The 17238-nt window shown below is 46.6% G+C and overlaps 1 pseudogene; it reads left to right on the forward strand.

The window, feature by feature from the left end:
• The first annotated feature begins 490 nt into the window (after positions 1-490).
• On the forward strand, positions 491-610 carry LOC134968079 (5S ribosomal RNA; annotated as a pseudogene).
• Positions 611-17238: the final 16628 nt, after the last annotated feature.

Consider the following 17238-nt stretch of genomic DNA (forward strand, 5'->3'; position numbering starts at 1 on the left):
TAATTGCATCCAAGCATGATTGCTACATAGTGGTGGGCAGGGTTGGTACTTAGATGGGAGACCACTTTGGAACACCCTGTTACTGCAACATTTGCTTTTATCTGTATACCTCAGACGTATATACCAATGGTGGATTATTGGTTGTCAGAAAAATATAGATGCAAACCCATCAACTATAAAGGATTCTTTGTAGTAATCTTGGGATTATTCCTGGTGATAAATGCATGCATAGTTTTACATATTTAAACAGCACTACTGTGAGTGAGCTTATCATTCACTCATAATTGACTGGTGTACAGTACTGCATAAATAAGGAAGGATTTACCTTGTTTGGATATCTGTGGCCTTCACATTGTTTTGCCATATAAATGTTATATCCAATTTGTATATTTGAGCCTAATTGTCACGTGTGTCTGTCCCCTATTTTTGTGGAAAATACGATCAATTTCATTTCCTGTTTAAGGTGACAAACAAAAGGGCTAGCTTAAAAAATTGCGGACATACCCCACTGGAGATGCCCAATCTCTTCCGATCTTGAAAGCCAAGCAGTGGAGGGCCGGACTAGTACTTGGATGGGAGACCACCTTGGAACATCCTGGTACTGCAAATAAATTTTGCTGCCAAAATATATGTCACAGATAGGTACTCTGATCCATATGACCTATGATTTAATTTTCTGCAACTGTTTTTCCACTTGGGATTCTTGCAGTATGAATGATGGTCATATACTCTCTATGACGGACACTACTGAGACTAGAAGGTGACATCCTTTTGATCATATAAAAGATTTTCCGGCTTATATTATATTATAGCAATTTTTGCTAATTATCTACTCTAATCTATATAAATATTTTTGCTTAATAGTCTTGAATCACATATTTATTGAACTCCGATAATCCTACATATTTTACTAAGAAATTATTAAAATTATGATTTTATCAGTATAAGACATTAATATACTTTAGTCCTTCTGAGGTTGAGTGCTCCCAAACAAGAGTCTACTTCTTTTCCATCTCTTTATTTGGTATTCCTTCTCTGATACTTTTTTGACTCATGGGAGCACCACTGAATGGTAACAAAATTCAGTGCACCTGAAAAGATACAGTATCTTTCTATATGTACAGTTACCTTAATCCGAAGTAATTCTGAAACAAAAATTTCAGTTTCTCAAAGGACATTATTCAGATTTCTATTCATACAAAAACCATTGATAGACCAGTGCGGTTCCCACAAACCTCTTTCTCGAACTTTACTTTCGTTTAAGGCCCCGGTCCTCAGGTACAGAGTCTCAGCGGGTGGGCATTGTGATGTATTTGCTCCAAGGCGATCCACAAACCTGGGCTTTTGGGTTAAAAACCGATGATGCAGCCTTGCTTACAGTGGATGCCTTCTTTAAGTCATTAGGCCTTTTGTATGATGACCCAGATAGGGAAGCGTCGGCTGAGAGCCACCTACGTGCACTTAAACAGGGAAAAAATCCTGCAGAGGTATATTGTACAGAATTTCGCCGTTGGTCGAACGACTGTGGCTGGAATGATCCTGCCCTGCGCAGTCAGTTTCGTCTCGATCTGTCTGACATAATCAAGGATAGTTTCCTTCAGTATCCAGCTCCGGAGACTTTAGATAAGCTCATGGAGCTCGCTATCAAGATAGACCGCCGTCTCCGAGAGCGGAGGGCTGAAAGAGGGGCTAGTTTCAGGGCTGGTCCATGTGTGTATGCTCTCCCTGAGGACGTCGAGGAGCCTATGCAAGTGGGTCTTTCTCGATTTATCTCCAGAAGAGAGAGCCAGAAGGCTAAACTTTGGACTCTATTTATATTGTAGTGGCAAGGGACATGTTGCACGCAGTTGCCCAAATAAACAGGGAAACGCTCTGACCAAGTGAATTGTGAGGGGGTTCACTTAGGTCTGCAGTTAGTCTCCTCACATGATTCTTTGCTAGTACCTGTTGAAATTTCTTCGGGGAGCTTTAGTTCTTTTGTGTCAGCCTTCATTGATAGTGGAGCTGCTGGGAATTTTATGGATCTAGCTTGGGCTCAGGCTCTGGGAGTTCCGCAGCTTCAACTTGATAGACCAATTACTATGCACTGGTTAGATGGCGGTCCACTCTCTAATGGGGTAATTACCCATCGGAGCCCTCCAGTACAATTAACAGTAGGAGTGTTACATTCTGAAAAAATTGAGTTTCTTCTCACTCGTTGTCCGGCCGTGCCTGTGGTATTAGGTCACCCCTGGCTCGTCCTCCATAATCCAACCATTGATTGGCAGTCTGGGTAGATTTCTCAATGGGGTTCTTTTTATACCAAGGGATGTATGTCTCATCCAGTCCGGGTCGCTGTCGCCACTCCGGAACTCTTACCTTCGGTATATCAGGATTTTGCTGATGTTTTCTCTAAAGGTAATGCTGACATCTTGCCACCCCATCGGTCTTATGACTGCTCTATTGATATCGTTCCCGGTGCCACTCTGCCTAAAGGGAGACTTTATGCTTTATCCGGTCCCGAGACAAAGGCCATGGATGATTATGTGCAGGAAAGCCTGAAAAAAGGTTTTATTAGTGTTAGGTGCCGCGGTCCGCTGCGCCGCTCGGTCTGCTTCCGAGCGACGCTCACGGCCGCCGCACCTGCCTCCCTGCCCGCCCGGCGCCTAGCAACGCCAGGACGCCGTGCGTACTATAGCCGCCGGGTCCCTGGCAACGCTTGGACGCCGGTCGTCCTCAGCCGCTGGGTCCATAGCAACGGGGACGCCATTGGCGGACCGCGTTCCCCGTTGCCAGATAGGATTGATTAGTTGCTCGTGCAGCAGGGCAGCTGCACGGCAACTAGTAATTAGGGTCTGGGGGCTGGTCTTGCTGGCCCTCCTGTCATTGGCCAGCAGGGTCTTTTTATGGGAGCCAGCACACTGCAGCTTTGCCGGTGATAGCTTCCTGTATGCTGTTCCTGCCTTGCAACGTCTGTTCCTGGTCAGCTGTATCTGGTCGATCCTGCTCCCTGTGCTCCTGAGTTCTGGAGTTCTGAAGCCGGTCCTGGGAATCCTTCCTGTCCAAGTGAACCTGTTGCGGTCATCTGGGGGTTCTCGCTTGTTGGGGTTCTCTCTCGGTTTCGTGAGTAGCGGCTTCTGCCGCATGTTGCTGCCTAGGCCGCGTAGTCCTTGTTTTACTTTTGTATTGGTGGTTTTTGCGGAGGTTTCCGCTTTTCAATGTCCTCCCCGGAACTCGGCGGTGCCGTGTGGGGGAGTGGACAGTGGTATCTTTTGTTGTTTCTTTTCCTTTGGCGACGTGCCGCACATATATTTAGTTTTAGGGTAGTTTGTAGCCCCTAGCTTCTGTTTGCTTTAGTTAGAGGTCCCCTCGTTATTATCCTGTCTCGGTTCACGCCTTGTCTCACTCTAAGACCTGGGGGCATCGGAGTTGGGCAGACCTAATCCGCCCTTCAAACGCGGCTGCCGTGGGCCCAAGAAACCATAGTCACTCAGGCGTGAACTGACCACACGGGTAAAACAACGGAGGTAGGGTGCTAGGGGCTATTCCCGTACCATCCCTTATTTCAGCGTCACGTCCTGCTGCTCTGGACTCTCTACACAAACATCTCTCCAGTTCTGAGCATCAGGAACGTAACATTTAGGCCCTCGAAGTCTCCATTAAGTGCTGGGTTTTTCTTTGTTGAGAAGAAAGACGGATCTCTAAGGCCGTGCATAGATTACCGGGCCTTGAATAAAATATCCATTAAGAACACCTACCCCTTACCTTTAATTTCGGTATTGTTTGACCAGCTCCGCACCGCAGTTATTTTCTCTAAGATCGACCTCAGAGGAGCATATAATCTCATCCGAATAAGATCTGGGGATGAGTGGAAGACAGCCTTTAGTACTCAGGCCGGACATTATGAATATCTTGTAATGCCGTTCGGTCTGTCCAACGCTCCTGCAGTGTTCCAGGATCTAATTTACAATGTCCTCCGTGACTTTCTAGGAAACTTTGTGGTCGTTTATTTGGATGATATTTTAATTTACTCAGAGTCTCCAGAACAGCATGTTGTCCATGTGCGGCAAGTGCTTCAAAGGTTACGGGAGAACCATTTGTACGCTAAATTGGAGAAGTGTGATTTCCACGTCTCAGAGGTGTCCTTTTTAGGATATATTATCTCTCCAAAGGGGTTTTTCATGGAACCTAAGAAACTTCAGGCTGTCTTAAATTGGGCACAACCCACCAATTTAAAGACTATCCAAAGATTTTTGGGGTTCGCAAATTATTATAGACGTTTTATTCATGCCTTCTCTGACTTGGTCGCTCCTATCGTGGCATTAACAAAAAAGGGAGCTGATCCTTCTAATTGGTCGCCTCAAGCCGAATCTGCCTTCCAGGCTCTGAAACAAGCCTTTGCTTCGGCTCCGGTCCTCAGACACCCCAACCCAGACCTTCCTTTTATCGTCGAGGTGGATGCCTCAGAGGTTGGTGTGGGAGCCATCCTGTCTCAAGAGGACCTCGAGTCTCGGGAGTTACACCCTTGTGCCTTCATGTCCAGGAAATTCTCATCTGCTGAATCCAACTATGATGTTGGTAACCAGGAGTTGCTGGCAGTCAAATGGGCCTTTGAGGAATGGAGGCACTGGCTTGAAGGAGCAATACATACCATTACAGTGTTTACTGATCACAAGAATTTACAGTATATAGAATCTGCAAGGCGGCTTAATTCCCGACCGGCGCGTTGGGCACTATTCTTTACCCGGTTCAAGTTCATCATCGCCTATAGACCCGGTTCTAAAAACACCAAAGCCGACGCCCTGTCGCGCTGTTTTCTTCCGGCTCACCAGAACCATTCTTCCGCAACTCCCATTATTCCAACATCTGTCATCCAGGCTGGCCTCACACAGCTTGCCCAGGTTCAGTAGCAGGCTCCCAGTAATACGCCTGTTGGTCGTCTTTGTTCCCGAGTTCTTGAAAAGCAGTGTCCTTGCAGAGTTTCATGATTATAAGGTTGCTGGCCATCCTGGTGTCACTAAAACCTTGTAATTGATCTCTCGCTCTGTGTGGTGGCCTAATCTTTCTAAGGATGTTAAGGAATTTGTTCTTTCTTGTCAAGATTGTGCTAAGCACAAAGTGTCCCGATCTTTGCCTGTCGGGCAGCTCATGCCTCTTGCAATTCCGCTTAGGCCATGGTCACACATTTCTATGGATTTTGTGGTAGATCTTCCTCTTTCTTCTGGGTTTCAGGTCATTTGGGTGGTCGTGGACCGTTTTAGCAAGATGGCTCACTTCATTGCCTTACCCCGGTTACTGTCCGCTCAAGTTTTGGCAGTTCTGTTTCTCCGTCATGTTTTTAGGCTTCATGGATTACCCGTGGATATTGTCTCTGACCGAGGACCACAGTTTATTGCCCGTTTATGGAAACATTTTTGTGCTTCATTAAACATGAAACTCTCCTTAACCTCTGGATACCATCCACAGTCTAACGGACAGACAGAACGTGTCAATCAATCACTAAAACTATATTTACGTCTTTATACTGCCAAACCTCAGTACGACTGGTCAGATTATCTTCCTCTGGCCGAATACCATTCAGCTACCAAGGTGTCTCCGTTATTTTCAGTTCTGGGTTTTCACCCTAGAGCCAATTCTTTTTTCCCCTCATTATCCAACTTCTTCTCTGGCTTTGACCGCCCGTCTCAGAAATATTTGGAAGAAAGTACACCTTGCCCTTAAGAAATCCGCCTTTCGGGGAAAACATTTTTTGGATAGGTTCCGACGCCCATGCACCTTTAAGGCAGGAGATAAGGTGTGGTAGTCAACCCGCAACATCAAGCTCCGACAACCCTCGGCTAGATTGGGACCCAGATTTATTGGACAGTTCCTTATTGTCAAAAGAGTCAATCCAGTGGCTTTTCGGCTATGGTTGCCTAAGTCACTTAAAATCGGCAACACTTTCCATTGTTCTCGTTTGAAGCCATATGTTCTTTCCAGGAGATTTCCTCAGAAAATTTTACAGGGTAGACCTCCGGTAGATGTTCAGGGTCGACAAGAATTCTTAGTGGAGAAGGTCTTAGATTCTAAACTTTCTCTTGGTCGGCTCTATTTTTTGGTTCATTGGAAAGGTTTTGGGTCCTGGACAATGATTTGCATGCCCCTAGGCTTAGGAGGTTGTTCTTTCAGGAATTTCCTCATAAACCTGGATATAGGGGTTCTTTAACCCCTCCTCAAGGGGGGGTACTGTTAGGCGCGGCGGCTCGCGCCAGAGCCCGGCCATTGCTAAGCAACGGTCCCGGCACGTCACGTCCGCCGCGCCTTCTCCTGCTCCCCACTCGGCGCCTGGCAACGCCAGGACGCTGAGCGTGCTGAGCCGCCGGGTCCTTTGCAATAGGGACGCCACAGGCGGACCGCGTTCCCCGTTGCCATATAACTAATTGCACCTGTCAGTTTGGAGTTGTGCAGCAGGTCAGCTGCATGACATAATTAATTAGGGTCTCTGTTGTGATTGGAGGAATTCCTTGTTATATTCTCCCTCACTACCTGACACAGACGCCGGTGATAGCTTCTGTCTAGCTGCTTCCTGCCTTGAAGCGTTCCTGTCCAGGAGTCCTGTGGCTTTGCCTGTTCCTGATCCAGTATCCTGTTCCTTGGTGTCCACTGGTTTGTCGTCGGAATTCTGCCTGTCCTCCGGTCCTGAGAGCCTGTATCTGCTACTTTGGGGGTTCCTGTCCTTTTGCCAGTATTCGTACCGGTTTCGTGAGTAGCGGCTTTGCCGCGTCCCTCGACCTAGGCTGTAGCTACTTGTTGTATTTGCTTTAGATTTTCTGCAGAGGGTTCTGCGTATGCTGTCCTCACTGGTACACAACGGTGTTGTGTCGGAGTGTGAACAGCACTGCCTTTGTTGTAGTTTTTGTCTTGGTGGCTGCGCCGCACATACTTTATTTAAGTTCTGTAGCACCCCTAACTAGGTACTTCCTTCTTTAGTTAGAGGTTCCCCTTGTCATCGCCCCGTCTCAGTCTACGCCTTGTCTCCAACTAAGACGGGGGGCATCGGAGTTGGGCAGACATAATCTGCCCTTCAAACGCGGCTGCCGTGTGCCCACGAAACCATAGTCACGCAGGCGTAGGCTAACAACGAGGGTGAGAAAACGGAGTTAGGGCTTCTTGGGGGTCCTTAGATATCTGACTGGGAAGAGCAATTAACAGGCTCGGATGGGGACCACTGCTTTGAAGTCAGATATCTCCAGTTCCCCAGGGCCGATTTTCAACATTTTGGTACCGCTGTAAACAGGGGAACCTCAGCTATCAGCCTAGTGCCCTTATACTCCTTGGGCTCTTGGGGAACTGCCATTGAGCCCATACAAAAAGACGGCCCTGGGTGCTCCCCTCCCCAACATCCATCGGCACTTGAGTAGTAGCACAGACAAGGGAGCAAATTAGAAAATAAAGTGATTGCATTGTGATCACATTACCAGGGTCGGACTGGCCCACAGGGGAACAGGGGAAACCACCAGTGGGCCCCACTGCCTATGGGCCCTCCTCATACTCTAGGGATCAGGTTCCAGACTCTATCCTAGTGCACTTCAATTATGAATTATACATATGTTATATTATACTTCACAAGAATATGGTTTATTATATATTTACCAAGGGGCACAGAACATGTACTCTGTAATGGTTTCCCAAACCTCTGTGGTGGCTGGCCATTACCTCCACTGTAGCCTGGCCACACCCATAAGCTTGGGCCTGTACAACAGCATTCCCCCGGTGATCCCTTCATGCGCCAGTCCGACACTGCACATTACCTATCATTGTTCCCCATGATGGGCTCCCAGCGACTCACCAATGGTACATCTGGGGCATAAACCAAAAGAATACATAGTCTCCCAGTGGGAAAAATGAACCAGATTGGGACCCAGTAGAAAAAAATAGAGATGAGCGGATTCGGTTTTACTCGGTTTTACTCGGTTCTCAAAACGGCATCTTATTGGCTATCCAAAACACGTGACATCCGTGAGCCAATAAGATGCCGTTTTGAGAACCGAGTAAAACCGAGTAAAACCGAATCCGCTCATCTCTAGAAAAAAAACACATACATTGTTTCTAAAGGGGGGGGGGGGGGCGTAGGGGGTTGACACATTATCTCCCAACGGGGGAAAAAAAACCATTGGGTCAAATTTACTAAAGTTTCTAAAACAGAGAATTGGTGATTTTTCATTTACTAAAAGACAATAGAGAAATGATAGACAGCATCTGATTGGTTGCTATGGGCAACATCACCAATTCTTTGTTTTGGAAGCTATAATAAATTTACCCCATTATCTCACAATGGTGAAAAAAACACATTGTCCCCCAATGAAAAAAAACAAACATTGTCCACCAGTGGGAAATTAAACACATTGTTCCCCAATGGAAAAAAATACACATTGCTCCGCAATGGGGGAAAAAGCAACACTGTCCCCCAGTGGGACACAAACAAACAAACAAACAAACAAATTGTCCCCAATGAGAAAAAAAATATTACATTGTAACCTCTCAAAAAAAAACAACCCCATGGGCTCATAGAGGAAAAAAAGAACACATTAATTGCCCCAGCCCCCTCCCAAAAAACGTATTTTATATGCACCTGCAATCAAGCAGCGACTGCAGCATCAGAGCAGGCTCACTCCACTCGAAAGTTCTGAGTGGGCAAGATGTCACACCACCGCCTCAGGTCATGGGCCAGGCCGCAATGCATCGGACAATGGGGGTGATTCAGACCTGATCATAGATGTGCTAAATTTAGCACATCTACAATCAGCTTCCCTGACATGCGGGGGGACGCCCAACACAGGGCTAGTCCACCCCGCATGTCAGGGCCGAGCACCCCCTCCCTCCCCCCCATCCCCGCACAAGTACAAAAGCAGCGCACGGCGGCTACGCTTTTGTACTGGAAGAGTAGCTCCCAGCCAGTGCAGCTCCTGCGCACTGGCAGGGAGCTACTTGTCACAGCCCGGAGTCGCAGCGGTTGTGTGTGATGTCACGCAGCCGCCTCGGCCAGTCCCTCAAAGGTCCGGGCACGCCTTCGTTGCCCGAACCGTGCCCCCTAAACGCCGGCTAAACGCCACCAGCCCACCCAGCGATCGCCTCTACCTGTCATTCGGGCAGAGGCAATCGCAGGGCTAAGACAGCCATTGTCTGTCTGCCATGCGCTGGCGCACTGCGGCGCTGGTGCAAGCGCAGTCCAGGCCTGATCACTGCTGTGTGAAAACGCACAGCACCGATCAGGTCTGAATTAGCCCCAATGAGAAGTTAGAAATGGCAGTGCTCCATTTCCACTAGCCTTGTTCAGTAGAGGGTCCCAGTGGCCGCCACACTGTCCCTCCAGCCAGCTCTGCTTTTCAGTGCCCCCCTGTCAGCTGGCACCTGGAGGTAAATGCTTCCATTGCCTTTGGGGACTTACGCCACTGATAGGGTTACAAACAGCCACCTAGACAATATACTTATCTATCATCATTTGATTTACATTGAAACTAAATAGGAACATTTACAACTGTACTGGTAAAGTGGTGCCACAGAGCAGACATGTGTCTCTTGGCCAGTGCTCGCAGAGTTGCATGGGACCCTGTTGGCTTACTCACACCAGGCATCTTACGCTGCAAGGTGTATTGAGGCTAGATGTATGAGGACACATCTGTACTTGTGACCTCTCATATGTGGATAAACGGGGTGATTCGATAAGGATCGCTGATATAATCCTTACTGCATTTATCCAATAGTGAGGTCCTGCACCCGATCTGCGCATGTGCAGAAAGGGTTCCTGCGATTGGGGCACAGGTATGCAAACACCTGTGCCTGATTGACAGACAGAGGCATTTGAAGGGAGGGGCTGGGGCAGTCGGCGTTCGGGAAAACAGGGATGTGTTGCCCCCATTTTCTGTGAGTGCATTGTGAGATGCAGTTTCCTTGGCCTCGGAAGCCGCACTGCGACGGCAAGGTTGAGAAAACTTACGCTTACCCAGCCTGACCTCGCAGATGAACATCGCTATCGATGCATCGCAAATGCACGGAGGAGGTGGTATGCAACTCCTCTTGCATTGCTAAGAATTGCAATTGCAAAGCTGCTGCAAACAGCTTTGCAGCTGCAATCCTTACTGAATTAGGGGCCTGATTCACTACCATTTGCAAATGTGAGAATGCATGCAGTGAGCGATTATCGGCAGGCTGAACATGGCGTTTGTGGGGAGTAGTTGGGAAAAGACAAGGGAGCAAATTAGAAAATAAAGTGATTGCATTGTGATCACATTACCAGGGTCGGACTGGCCCACAGGGGAACAGGGGAAACCACCGGTGGGCCCCACTGCCTATGGGCCCTCCTCATACTCTAGGGATCAGGTTCCAGACTCTATCCTAGTGCACTTCAATTATGAATTATACATATGTTATATTATACTTCACAAGAATATGGTTTATTATATATTTACCAAGGGGCACAGAACATGTACTCTGTAATGGTTTCCCAAACCTCTGTGGTGGCTGGCCATTACCTCCACTGTAGCCTGGCCACACCCATAAGCTTGGGCCTGTACAACAGCATTCCCCCGGTGATCCCTTCATGCGCCAGTCCGACACTGCACATTACCTATCATTGTTCCCCATGATGGGCTCCCAGCGACTCACCAATGGTACATCTGGGGCATAAACCAAAAGAATACATAGTCTCCCAGTGGGAAAAATGAACCAGATTGGGACCCAGTAGAAAAAAATAGAGATGAGCGGATTCGGTTTTACTCGGTTTTACTCGGTTCTCAAAATGGCATCTTATTGGCTATCCAAAACACGTGACATCCGTGAGCCAATAAGATGCCGTTTTGAGAACCGAGTAAAACCGAATCCGCTCATCTCTAGAAAAAAAACACATACATTGTTTCTAAAGGGGGGCGTAGGGGGTTGACACATTATCTCCCAACGGGGGAAAAAAAACCATTGGGTCAAATTTACTAAAGTTTCTAAAACAGAGAATTGGTGATTTTTCATTTACTAAAAGACAATAGAGAAATGATAGACAGCATCTGATTGGTTGCTATGGGCAACATCACCAATTCTTTGTTTTGGAAGCTATAATAAATTTACCCCATTATCTCACAATGGTGAAAAAAACACATTGTCCCCCAATGAAAAAAAATAAACATTGTCCACCAGTGGGAAATTAAACACATTGTTCCCCAATGGAAAAAAATACACATTGCTCCGCAATGGGGGAAAAAGCAACACTGTCCCCCAGTGGGACACAAACAAACAAACAAACAAACAAATTGTCCCCAATGAGAAAAAAAATATTACATTGTAACCTCTCAAAAAAAAAAAACCCCATGGGCTCATAGAGGAAAAAAAGAACACATTACTTGCCCCAGCCCCCTCCCAAAAAACGTATTTTATATGCACCTGCAATCAAGCAGCGACTGCAGCATCAGAGCAGGCTCACTCCACTCGAAAGTTCTGAGTGGGCAAGATGTCACACCACCGCCTCAGGTCATGGGCCAGGCCGCAATGCATCGGACAATGGGGGTGATTCAGACCTGATCATAGATGTGCTAAATTTAGCACATCTACAATCAGCTTCCCTGACATGCGGGGGGACGCCCAACACAGGGCTAGTCCACCCCGCATGTCAGGGCCGAGCACCCCCTCCCTCCCCCCCATCCCCGCACAAGTACAAAAGCAGCGCACGGCGGCTACGCTTTTGTACTGGAAGAGTAGCTCCCAGCCAGTGCAGCTCCTGCGCACTGGCAGGGAGCTACTTGTCACAGCCCGGAGTCGCAGCGGTTGTGTGTGATGTCACGCAGCCGCCTCGGCCAGTCCCTCAAAGGTCCGGGCACGCCTTCGTTGCCCGAACCGTGCCCCCTAAACGTCGGCTAAACGCCACCAGCCCACCCAGCGATCGCCTCTACCTGTCATTCGGGCAGAGGCAATCGCAGGGCTAAGACAGCCATTGTCTGTCTGCCATGCGCTGGCGCACTGCGGCGCTGGTGCAAGCGCAGTCCAGGCCTGATCACTGCTGTGTGAAAACGCACAGCACCGATCAGGTCTGAATTAGCCCCAATGAGAAGTTAGAAATGGCAGTGCTCCATTTCCACTAGCCTTGTTCAGTAGAGGGTCCCAGTGGCCGCCACACTGTCCCTCCAGCCAGCTCTGCTTTTCAGTGCCCCCCTGTCAGCTGGCACCTGGAGGTAAATGCTTCCATTGCCTTTGGGGACTTACGCCACTGATAGGGTTACAAACAGCCACCTAGACAATATACTTATCTATCATCATTTGATTTACATTGAAACTAAATAGGAACATTTACAACTGTACTGGTAAAGTGGTGCCACAGAGCAGACATGTGTCTCTTGGCCAGTGCTCGCAGAGTTGCATGGGACCCTGTTGGCTTACTCACACCAGGCATCTTACGCTGCAAGGTGTATTGAGGCTAGATGTATGAGGACACATCTGTACTTGTGACCTCTCATATGTGGATAAACGGGGTGATTCGATAAGGATCGCTGATATAATCCTTACTGCATTTATCCAATAGTGAGGTCCTGCACCCGATCTGCGCATGTGCAGAAAGGGTTCCTGCGATTGGGGCACAGGTATGCAAACACCTGTGCCTGATTGACAGACAGAGGCATTTGAAGGGAGGGGCTGGGGCAGTCGGCGTTCGGGAAAACAGGGATGTGTTGCCCCCATTTTCTGTGAGTGCATTGTGAGATGCAGTTTCCTTGGCCTCGGAAGCCGCACTGCGACGGCAAGGTTGAGAAAACTTACGCTTACCCAGCCTGACCTCGCAGATGAACATCGCTATCGATGCATCGCAAATGCACGGAGGAGGTGGTATGCAACTCCTCTTGCATTGCTAAGAATTGCAATTGCAAAGCTGCTGCAAACAGCTTTGCAGCTGCAATCCTTACTGAATTAGGGGCCTGATTCACTACCATTTGCAAATGTGAGAATGCATACAGTGAGCGATTATCGGCAGGCTGAACATGGCGTTTGTGGGGAGTAGTTGGGAAAACACAGGCATGTCATGGCCTTTTTTATGGTATGTATCTGATGTCATCTGCGATCACTGCGTTTAAAAACATGGCGCCCACTGCGACTTTATTCTCATTTATTTGAGTATGCTGGGATCAGCCACAGCTGTCGTTGGTGCTCAGTTTTTGCGTATGCATTGCGATTCTGCTAATGCATACGCAGATTTGTGAAGAAATCGGTGGGCGTCTTTTATCATTTCTCTGCAGCTCTTCACATGCGATTTTTTGCAATAGCAGACTCGTGAAAATCATATCTCAGCCTCAATAATGATCCATAGTGATTTAGGGCCCAGGCCCAACATTCACTGAATCCCAAGTACATACAGTATAGGCAGGTGCAGAGGAGGATTTAGACCTCAAGGGGCCCTAAACAAGACACCGATTTGGGGCCACCCTTCCTCAAACAATCCCCCCCCCCACCAAGTGTAGCAGACAGCGTCCCGCTCATTATACCGCCCCCAGTCAGTGTATGCTTCCCATCTGCCCCCGACGATTATAGCAGGCGGATTGTAGTTGTACTAGTGTATTATCACCAGTTATTTATATAGCGCACACGTATTCCGCAGCACTAAATGAAAATAAAACCAAGTGGCACTCAACAATACAAAGATAATTAAAACATTTATTAATGTAAAAAAAAAAACAATATAAAAAACCTCCCGGGGGTATAGTACAGGTTAATTCACATAAAGATAAAATAGAACAGATACAATGGCCCTCATTCCGAGTCGTTCGCTCGGTATTTTTCTTCGCATCGCAGCGTTTTTCTGCTTAGTACGCATGCGCAATGTTCGCACTGCGACTGCGCCAAGTAATTTTGCTATGAAGATAGTTTTTTTACTCACGGCTTTTTCTTCGCTCCGGCGATCGTAATGTGATTGACAGGAAATGGGTGTTACTGGGCGGAAACACGGCGTTTTATGGGCGTGTGGATAAAAACGCTACCGTTTCCGGAAAAAACGCGGGAGTGGCTGGAGAAACGGAGGAGTGTCTGGGTGAACGCTGGGTGTGTTTGTGACGTCAAACCAGGAACGACAAGCACTGAACTGATCGCAGATGCCGAGTAAGTCTGAAGCTACTCTGAAACTGCTAAGTAGTTTGTAATCGCAATATTGCGAATACATTGTTCGCAATTTTAAGAAGCTAAGATACACTCCCAGTAGGCGGCGGCTTAGCGTGTGTAACTCTGCTAAAATCGCCTTGCGAGCGAACAACTCGGAATGAGGGCCAATGTTGCTAGACTTAACTGTCCAGTTAGGAATTGTAACACAGTATGTAGTAATTACTATATGGGCATTCCTTTTGTGTAAGATGTAGAATACCTCAAAGGTAACGTAGTGGAATAAGTGTTCCAATAGTGCACCGTAATTAAATTGCTGTAGTACAGGAATTTCAAATAATTAGCAAGTCACTCACTGTATTTGTGCAAATCCAGGGCTGTCCAATTCCATTTATATGTGCGCCGGGTCCAGCGCTCCAATAGGAAGTGGATCCCCGATGGTCAGCAATAGTGTGCTCCGGTGCACTGTGCACGTCTGGCTGTTACCAAGTTCTGCTGTAGTGGGAACACGACTCCGGGCACTCTGATAGGTGGTATGCAGTGGAGGAAGCTTGGAGTCGATTCCGTTAAGCGGCAAGCAGTAGTTGTACTTGTGGCAGAGAGACAGGCGCTTGCATCCACCGCCAGGATGCAGTGTAGTGCAGCTGCTCCCTGTGTTTGCAGGCTCACACTGGCGGGGAGAGGTGGGTGGTCGCACTGGGGGATTCAGTGTTGGTGAACAGTGTGCAAACCCTGCTCACAATAACGGCCCAGCACAGACCCCACTGGGAAGCTAGCCAGGCTGTTGTAGTTCCACAAGATGATAAACCCGTGTCCTTAACACGTTTCAATGCCAGCAGGGCGTCTTTTTCAAAAGGCAGGTGTATCAGGAAGTAGGAGTATCCAGAACTTATACCTGTTCCACAAGTGGAGCTGGGTATGGATGATTTAATTAGTTGATCTCATTGATTCCTCATCTCTATATCCCATGATATTTGTTTTTTGTAGTATGGTAAGATAATTCTCTTAGTCGCAAACCATCCACCATAGGGCAGGTTTATACATTAATAGGTATATAAGCATATATACAACATTGCAAGCGATAAATAGTAAAAAAAAAAAAAACTATAATAAAAAAAAAAAAAGAGAGTGGGAATAATAATTTTACCCAAACACTTATTACAAAGGTTTTAACCGAATCTCGGCAGGGCACAAAAATAGAGCTAATCTAAATGTTTTTTCCTATATGGGAGTTCTGTTGGTGCAAAAAATCTATAGCTCTAGGGGTGTAGAGGCATGTGCCGCTGAAATATACACTCCTAACATAAAAATATGGAGTGTACAGATCTCAAATAAATATTTCAACCCCACCCCCAACTAGAATAAAGACAACAAGAGAGTAGAGAAATATTAACATTACTAAGAGAAAGTGTCACAGTTGTAGACACCAACAATGCCAAGTATTTGTACAAGATTCATAGTATTATAAAGAATACATTTTTTCTAAGGAGGGAAGAACAGAAGGAGGGATAGGAGGGACCAAAGGCCAGAAAGTTGAGGGACCTACAATCAAAACCTACAGTAAGGATCAGAAAAGGTAGATGTTAATTCTAAATGAACTCCAAGTCGATAGTTTCATTGAGAACTTGGGGCTTGAGTGACTGGACCTTGAGAATCCAGGCTGCTTCTTGTCTGCACAGGATTTTGAAGTTGTCACCTCCCCTGCAGGTGACTAGACATGCTCCAGTCCAACCAGCAAAAGCCCTGTAGCGTCTCCCCCTTTGTGATTCTAAAAAGTGTTGAGGAATGCTGTGATTTGTTGATTTGTTCAAAATATTTCTTTTGTGCTCCATAAATCTAAGTTTTAAAGAAAGTATTGTTCGGCCAATGTAATAAAGTTGGCATGGACATATTAGTAAATAAACCACATACTTCGTATTGCAATTAATAAAGGTGTCAATTGTATATTCTTTATTTGAAACAGCTGAAGTTATAGTTTTGGTTTTATTTAAAACAAAGGAACAAGTGGTGTTCCGTATATGATTGCACCTATAAAACCCAGGACCTCAGGTCCTATTAGTGTCCTTTGCTTTATCTTTGAGGCCTGGTTGGAATATCCTCCATAAAAGCTAGGGGCCAGCATGTTTTTCAAATTCCTTGCTTTTTTAAAAACTATAGATGGTGTTTCATCGAGATGGGCTTTAAGAATGGGATCAGTAAACAATAATGTATAATTTTTATTGAAAATATTCCTGCTTTTTTTTTAGCGGCTACATTGAGTTTAGATTTAAAAAGAAGACCATACTTATTTTTATTGTTATTACCATTTTTGTTTTTTTACCACTGAATATTTTCTTCTGTGTAATAATCGTATTGCCAATCTCACTCTCTGTATTATCACCGCATTTATTACTTTCTGTCCATTTACCAGTATTGGATTTACTATTATTCGCAGTCAATGTATCCCCTCTTACTAAGTTTGAAGTACAGGTGGTCATTCCGAGTTATTCGCTCGTTGCCGATTTTCACTATGCTGCGATTTGTTGCTAAATGCGCATGCGCATGGTACACAGCGCGCATGCGCTTAGTTATTTAACTAAAAACTTAGCAGTTTTGCTGTTCTTCGTGCGGCGCTTTTCAGTCGCAATGCTGATCGGTGAGTGATTGACAGGAAAGGGGCGTTTCTGGGTGGAAACTGAGCACTTTCCGGGAGTGTGCTAAAAAAAACGCAGGCGTGTCAGGCAAAAAACGCAGGAGTGTCTGGAGAAACGGGGGAGTGGCTGACCGAACGCAGGGCTTGTTTGTGACGTCAAACCAGGAACTAAATGGACTGAGATGATCGCAATCTAGGAGTAGGTCTGGAGCTACTCAGAAACTGCTTGAAAATTTTTAGTAGCAGTTCTGCTAATCTTTCGTTCGCAATTCTGCTAAGCTAAGATACACTCCCAGAGGGCGGCGGCCTAGCGTGTGCAATGCTGCTAAAATCTGCTACCGAGCGACCAACTCGGAATGACAACCATAGTTCAAAGCCTCATCAAGCACCACTTGTGGGTATTCGCAGTCTTTAAAGGTTTCTATCAGGTCAATTATCTGCTCTTGATATTTATCATCGGATGTACAGTTTCTTCTAATTCTGTGTATCTGGCGTATTCCGCAGTGCTTTACAGAGAACATTTGCCC

The sequence above is a fragment of the Pseudophryne corroboree genome, chromosome 10, assembly GCF_028390025.1.
Source record: "Pseudophryne corroboree isolate aPseCor3 chromosome 10, aPseCor3.hap2, whole genome shotgun sequence".
NCBI classification, from domain to species: Eukaryota; Metazoa; Chordata; class Amphibia; order Anura; family Myobatrachidae; genus Pseudophryne; species Pseudophryne corroboree.